Raw genomic sequence first — 7966 nt, 5'->3', positions numbered from 1 at the left:
TAAATAAAAATTCTGACATTAATTTAGTTTTTCAGTTCACTTAACAAAACATATCTGCTTTATGTTTATGAAAATTTTAGTATCGGGATCATAAAGTTTTTAAGTAATTGTGAGATAATTTTATTTGAAAGGGTACATATATATATTTTGTAATTGTAAAAAATTATTTGCATATTTATTCAAGTTAACATGATGAGATTAAAAATGGAATGAAAGATTATACATAGTTTGTTTTTATCAAACATTTCCATAGAAACATCAACTTAAAAATTTCTTGTATCTATGTTACATAATATTAAAGATGAAAGAAAGTTTATTATGTTTAATACAAAGCCTATTATTATTACAATATATTTAAAAGGTAAACTACTAGTAGAATTGTTATATTTTTTCTTTATAATATATATATATATATACATACCATGAAAAGTTATGTTTAATCTAACACAGCTCTATTTTACATTTTCTATTTAGCCTCCGGAACCACAAAAAACTATTACTTCATTGAATATTAATGAGGGTGATGTGTACGAGTGTAAATGAAGAGTACTCTTGTACTCTCTGATGGTGACCATTCCTGCCTGGTTTTTTGAAATCTAACCAACAAAGAACACAGGTATCCACAGTCAAGTATTAAAATGCATATAAAAAAGTAACTGCGTTAAACAGTTTAATTTTGTTGACCGATTTCTATAATTTTGACTTGATTTGTACACCTTCCCTATCGATTTTCTATCCCATCTTCATTATAAACACAATTACCATCTATCTGTCTTCTTTATCCCTCTCATGTTCTATCTGTGATTTCTTCTATCCCACATAGCAAAAACCTCTTATACAAAATCTCATGCCAATAATCCAAATGCTATCATATTTTATCTTTATGTGAATCACCATCTAATTTGTCAATCAATTGTCAGGAGATTGCTCTGCTGCATTCCGAGAGCTGTTCAGTTCTTTTAACATAAAGATTTGTTTTAAATAACCACCGTGAAGCCATACAGTCTTTGTCCACCTACAAGCGGAGGTGTTTTTTTTAGGATTTTCGCTTCATGAAATCTACGACCTAATATACTTTTGTTGGATTCTGTAGTAGACTTAGTGTGCACTTTCCTGATATAGGTTTACTATATTGTTATAATGTAACTTAAAACATGATCGTATATAGTACATCGTAAATAAATACAATATCTAATCCTCGATTCAAATATTGTTAAGGTAGTAAGCAGTTTTTGATATTACTATTAATATAATTGATAAATGATGTATTTGTTAGCTTTTTAAAAAATATAGTAAAAATAATAATTAGTGTTGTATGAAACAAAATAAAATTTATTCTTTAATATTATGTATCTTAGATACAAACTATTTTTGAATGTATGTTTCTATGGAAATGTTTATTTAAAAAACACTATTTAAAATCATTCATTCCATTTCAAATCTCATCATGTTAACATGAATTAATATGATAAATATTATTTAGAATTAGAAAATATATATGATGCTCACTTTCAAAAAAACTGATCTTTCCAATTACTTCAAAATATAAAGAATGTGAAATGAAAAATTTCATAAACACAATCAAATATTTCCTAAAAAGAAATAGTTAAGCATACTGAAAAATTATATTAATGTCAGCATTTTAATTACATTATTCATGCAATAATTCTATAAAAATCAAAAATAAGTTCAGAGTGAATTTTCACCCTTTAACTTCATGTAAATGATATGAATGGTTAAAATTCAATTTTTATTATGAAGATAAATGATTTAAATGTAGCAACTTAATAAATTAATTCCAGCATTTTTATTAACATAACACGTGTTCAGTAATTATATTGAAATAAAATAAACATATCAGTTTGAATTTTAACCCTTCAACTTCGTTGTAGTGGTGGGTTAAAATTCAATTAAAATATATGTATTTTATTTGCTTAAGAACAACTACTAAATTTCTAAATTATCAATAAATTTGAATTTTAACCCTTCAACTTCATGTAAGTGATGAAAGGTTAAAATTCAATATTAGTAACTGCTCCTAGTATAAAATATTATTATGAAATTAAAATTATTACATAATATTTCACGTTGAATTGGACTGCAATTAGGACTCTTATAATAGATATGAAATTCGCTCTGCTCATAGTCTTATATTTGCACACTCTCATACACTTTCTGATTGATTGTTATTGTTATATAAGTTGTTTCTGTAGTAGTCGAAGACAGTACTTTTCTCTTATTTGTGGTATAAATTATTAAAATTTTCAGATAAAATATGATCGTTCATATTACATAATAAAAAAATTTAATCTACGATTCACACCTTGTTAGAAAGTAAGCAGTCTTTGTAATTACCATGCTGTATATAATGTAGTTAGTGTGGGTTTACAACAGTCCTTCAGAAAGTGTATTTTGGTGTGTAAATATAAGACGAAGCACATAGCGTTGCTTCTTATATATTATAAGAGTGTCCTCTTCATATCCAACTGAATGTGACATATGCATGTAAACATTTTAAATTCATACTAATTTATTATACGAGTGGTTATTAAAATTGAATATTAACCTTTCATCTTTTACATGAAGTTGAAGGGTTAAAATTCAATCAGACATTTTTTTTTTGATTTTTGTATCATTGCAACGTGATATGGAAATAGAAAATGGTTACATTAATTTAATTGGTTAGTATACTTAAAAGTTTTTTTTTGTGAATATCTTGTTTTATGTGTATTTTAATATCATATTCTTAATGTATGAAAGTAATTGGAAAGGGCAGTATTTTGTAAACATTGTTAAAAATGTTACATTACAGGAGAGGTTATTTAAAATGAATTTTAACTATTCATCACTTACATTGAAGTTGAAGGGTTAAAATTCAATCTGAACTATTTTTTTTTCAGATTATATAATTATTGCACTAGTACGTAAATAAAAATTCTGACATTAATTTAGTTTTTCAGTTCACTTAACAAAACATATCTGCTTTATGTTTATGAAAATTTTAGTATCGGGATCATAAAGTTTTTAAGTAATTGTGAGATAATTTTATTTGAAAGGGTACATATATATATTTTGTAATTGTAAAAAATTATTTGCATATTTATTCAAGTTAACATGATGAGATTAAAAATGGAATGAAAGATTATACATAGTTTGTTTTTATCAAACATTTCCATAGAAACATCAACTTAAAAATTTCTTGTATCTATGTTACATAATATTAAAGATGAAAGAAAGTTTATTATGTTTAATACAAAGCCTATTATTATTACAATATATTTAAAAGGTAAACTACTAGTAGAATTGTTATATTTTTTCTTTATAATATATATATATATATATACCATGAAAAGTTATGTTTAATCTAACACAGCTCTATTTTACATTTTCTATTTAGCCTCCGGAACCACAAAAAACTATTACTTCATTGAATATTAATGAGGGTGATGTGTACGAGTGTAAATGAAGAGTACTCTTGTACTCTCTGATGGTGACCATTCCTGCCTGGTTTTTTGAAATCTAACCAACAAAGAACACAGGTATCCACAGTCAAGTATTAAAATGCATATAAAAAAGTAACTGCGTTAAACAGTTTAATTTTGTTGACCGATTTCTATAATTTTGACTTTATTTGTACACCTTCCCTATCGATTTTCTATCCCATCTTCATTATAAACACAATTACCATCTATCTGTCTTCTTTATCCCTCTCATGTTCTATCTGTGATTTCTTCTATCCCACATAGCAAAAACCTCTTATACAAAATCTCATGCCAATAATCCAAATGCTATCATATTTTATCTTTATGTGAATCACCATCTAATTTGTCAATCAATTGTCAGGAGATTGCTCTGCTGTATTCCGAGAGCTGTTCAGTTCTTTTAACATAAAGATTTGTTTTAAATAACCACCGTGAAGCCATACAGTCTTTGTCCACCTACAAGCGGAGGTGTTTTTTTTACGATTTTCGCTTCATGAAATCTACGACCGAATATACTTTTCTTGGATTCTGTAGTAGACTTAGTGTGCTCTTTCCTGATATAGGTTTACTATATTGTTATAATGTAACTTAAAACATGATCGTATACAGTACATCGTAAATAAATACAATATCTAATCCTCGATTCAAATATTGTTAAAGTAGTAAGCAGTTTTTGATATTACTATTAATATAATTGATAAATGTTGTATTTGTTAGCTTTTTAAAAAATATAGTAATAATAATAATTAGTGTTGTATGAAACAAAATAACATTTATTCTTTAATATTATGTATCTTAGATACAAACTATTTTTGAATGTATGTTTCTATGGAAATGTTTATTTAAAAACACTATTTAAAATCATTCATTCCATTTCAAATCTCATCATGTTAACATGAATTAATATGATAAATATTATTTAGAATTAGAAAATATATATGATGCTCACTTTCAAAAAAACTGATCTTTCCAATTACTTCAAAATATAAAGAATGTGAAATGAAAAATTTCATAAACACAATCAAATATTTCCTAAAAAGAAATAGTTAAGCATACTGAAAAATTATATTAATGTTAGCATTTTAATTACATTATTCATGCAATAATTCTATAAAAATCAAAAAAAAAAGTTCAGATTGAATTTTAACCCTTCAACTTCATGTAAATGATATGAATGGTTAAAATTCAATTTTTATTATGAAGATAAATGATTTAAATGTAGCAACTTAATAAATTAATTCCAGAATTTTTATTAACATAACACGTGTTCAGTAATTATATTGAAATAAAATAAACATATCAGTTTGAATTTTAACCCTTCAACTTCGTTGTAGTGGTGGGTTAAAATTCAATTAAAATATATGTATTTTATTTGCTTAAGAACAACTACTAAATTTCTAAATTATCAATAAATTTGAATTTTAACCCTTCAACTTCATGTAAGTGATGAAAGGTTAAAATTCAATATTAGTAACTGCTCCTAGTATAAAATATTATTATGAAATTAAAATTATTACATAATATTTCACGTTGAATTTGACTGCAATTAGGACTCTCTTATAATAGATATGAAATTCGCTCTGCTCATAGTCTTATATTTGCACACTCTCATACACTTTCTGATTGATTGTTATTGTTATATAAGTTGTTTCTGTAGTAGTCGAAGACAGTACTTTTCTCTTATTTGTGGTATAAATTATTAAAATTTTCAGATAAAATATGATCGTTCATATTACATAATAAAAAAATTTAATCTACGATTCACACCTTGTTAGAAAGTAAGCAGTCTTTGTAATTACCATGCTGTATATAATGTAGTTAGTGTGGGTTTACAACAGTCCTTCAGAAATTGTATTTTGGTGTGTAAATATAAGACGAAGCACATAGCGTTGCTTCTTATATATTATAAGAGTGTCCTCTTCAGATCCAACTGAATGTGACATATGCATGTAAACATTTTAAATTCATACTAATTTATTATACGAGTGGTTATTAAAATTGAATATTAACCTTTCATCTTTTACATGAAGTTGAAGGGTTAAAATTCAATCAGACATTTTTTTTTTGATTTTTGTATCATTGCAACGTGATATGGAAATAGAAAATGGTTACATTAATTTAATTGGTTAGTATACTTAAAAGTTTTTTTTTGTGAATATCTTGTTTTATGTGTATTTTAATATCATATTCTTAATGTATGAAAGTAATTGGAAAGGGCAGTATTTTGTAAACATTGTTAAAAATGTTACATTACAGGAGAGGTTATTTAAAATGAATTTTAACTATTCATCACTTACATTGAAGTTGAAGGGTTAAAATTCAATCTGAACTATTTTTTTTTCAGATTATATAATTATTGCACTAGTACGTAAATAAAAATTCTGACATTAATTTAGTTTTTCAGTTCACTTAACAAAACATATCTGCTTTATGTTTATGAAAATTTTAGTATCGGGATCATAAAGTTTTTAAGTAATTGTGAGATAATTTTATTTGAAAGGGTACATATATATATTTTGTAATTGTAAAAAATTATTTGCATATTTATTCAAGTTAACATGATGAGATTAAAAATGGAATGAAAGATTATACATAGTTTGTTTTTATCAAACATTTCCATAGAAACATCAACTTAAAAATTTCTTGTATCTATGTTACATAATATTAAAGATGAAAGAAAGTTTATTATGTTTAATACAAAGCCTATTATTATTACAATATATTTAAAAGGTAAACTACTAGTAGAATTGTTATATTTTTTCTTTATAATATATATATATATATATACCATGAAAAGTTATGTTTAATCTAACACAGCTCTATTTTACATTTTCTATTTAGCCTCCGGAACCACAAAAAACTATTACTTCATTGAATATTAATGAGGGTGATGTGTACGAGTGTAAATGAAGAGTACTCTTGTACTCTCTGATGGTGACCATTCCTGCCTGGTTTTTTGAAATCTAACCAACAAAGAACACAGGTATCCACAGTCAAGTATTAAAATGCATATAAAAAAGTAACTGCGTTAAACAGTTTAATTTTGTTGACCGATTTCTATAATTTTGACTTTATTTGTACACCTTCCCTATCGATTTTCTATCCCATCTTCATTATAAACACAATTACCATCTATCTGTCTTCTTTATCCCTCTCATGTTCTATCTGTGATTTCTTCTATCCCACATAGCAAAAACCTCTTATACAAAATCTCATGCCAATAATCCAAATGCTATCATATTTTATCTTTATGTGAATCACCATCTAATTTGTCAATCAATTGTCAGGAGATTGCTCTGCTGTATTCCGAGAGCTGTTCAGTTCTTTTAACATAAAGATTTGTTTTAAATAACCACCGTGAAGCCATACAGTCTTTGTCCACCTACAAGCGGAGGTGTTTTTTTTACGATTTTCGCTTCATGAAATCTACGACCGAATATACTTTTCTTGGATTCTGTAGTAGACTTAGTGTGCTCTTTCCTGATATAGGTTTACTATATTGTTATAATGTAACTTAAAACATGATCGTATACAGTACATCGTAAATAAATACAATATCTAATCCTCGATTCAAATATTGTTAAAGTAGTAAGCAGTTTTTGATATTACTATTAATATAATTGATAAATGTTGTATTTGTTAGCTTTTTAAAAAATATAGTAATAATAATAATTAGTGTTGTATGAAACAAAATAACATTTATTCTTTAATATTATGTATCTTAGATACAAACTATTTTTGAATGTATGTTTCTATGGAAATGTTTATTTAAAAACACTATTTAAAATCATTCATTCCATTTCAAATCTCATCATGTTAACATGAATTAATATGATAAATATTATTTAGAATTAGAAAATATATATGATGCTCACTTTCAAAAAAACTGATCTTTCCAATTACTTCAAAATATAAAGAATGTGAAATGAAAAATTTCATAAACACAATCAAATATTTCCTAAAAAGAAATAGTTAAGCATACTGAAAAATTATATTAATGTTAGCATTTTAATTACATTATTCATGCAATAATTCTATAAAAATCAAAAAAAAAAGTTCAGATTGAATTTTAACCCTTCAACTTCATGTAAATGATATGAATGGTTAAAATTCAATTTTTATTATGAAGATAAATGATTTAAATGTAGCAACTTAATAAATTAATTCCAGAATTTTTATTAACATAACACGTGTTCAGTAATTATATTGAAATAAAATAAACATATCAGTTTGAATTTTAACCCTTCAACTTCGTTGTAGTGGTGGGTTAAAATTCAATTAAAATATATGTATTTTATTTGCTTAAGAACAACTACTAAATTTCTAAATTATCAATAAATTTGAATTTTAACCCTTCAACTTCATGTAAGTGATGAAAGGTTAAAATTCAATATTAGTAACTGCTCCTAGTATAAAATATTATTATGAAATTAAAATTATTACATAATATTTCACGTTGAATTTGACTGCAATTAGGACTCTCT

The sequence above is a fragment of the Lycorma delicatula genome, chromosome 5, assembly GCF_047948215.1.
Source record: "Lycorma delicatula isolate Av1 chromosome 5, ASM4794821v1, whole genome shotgun sequence".
Taxonomy (NCBI): domain Eukaryota; kingdom Metazoa; phylum Arthropoda; class Insecta; order Hemiptera; family Fulgoridae; genus Lycorma; species Lycorma delicatula.
The sequence above is the reverse complement of the archived record's forward strand: the minus strand, read 5'-3'. Positions refer to the sequence as shown.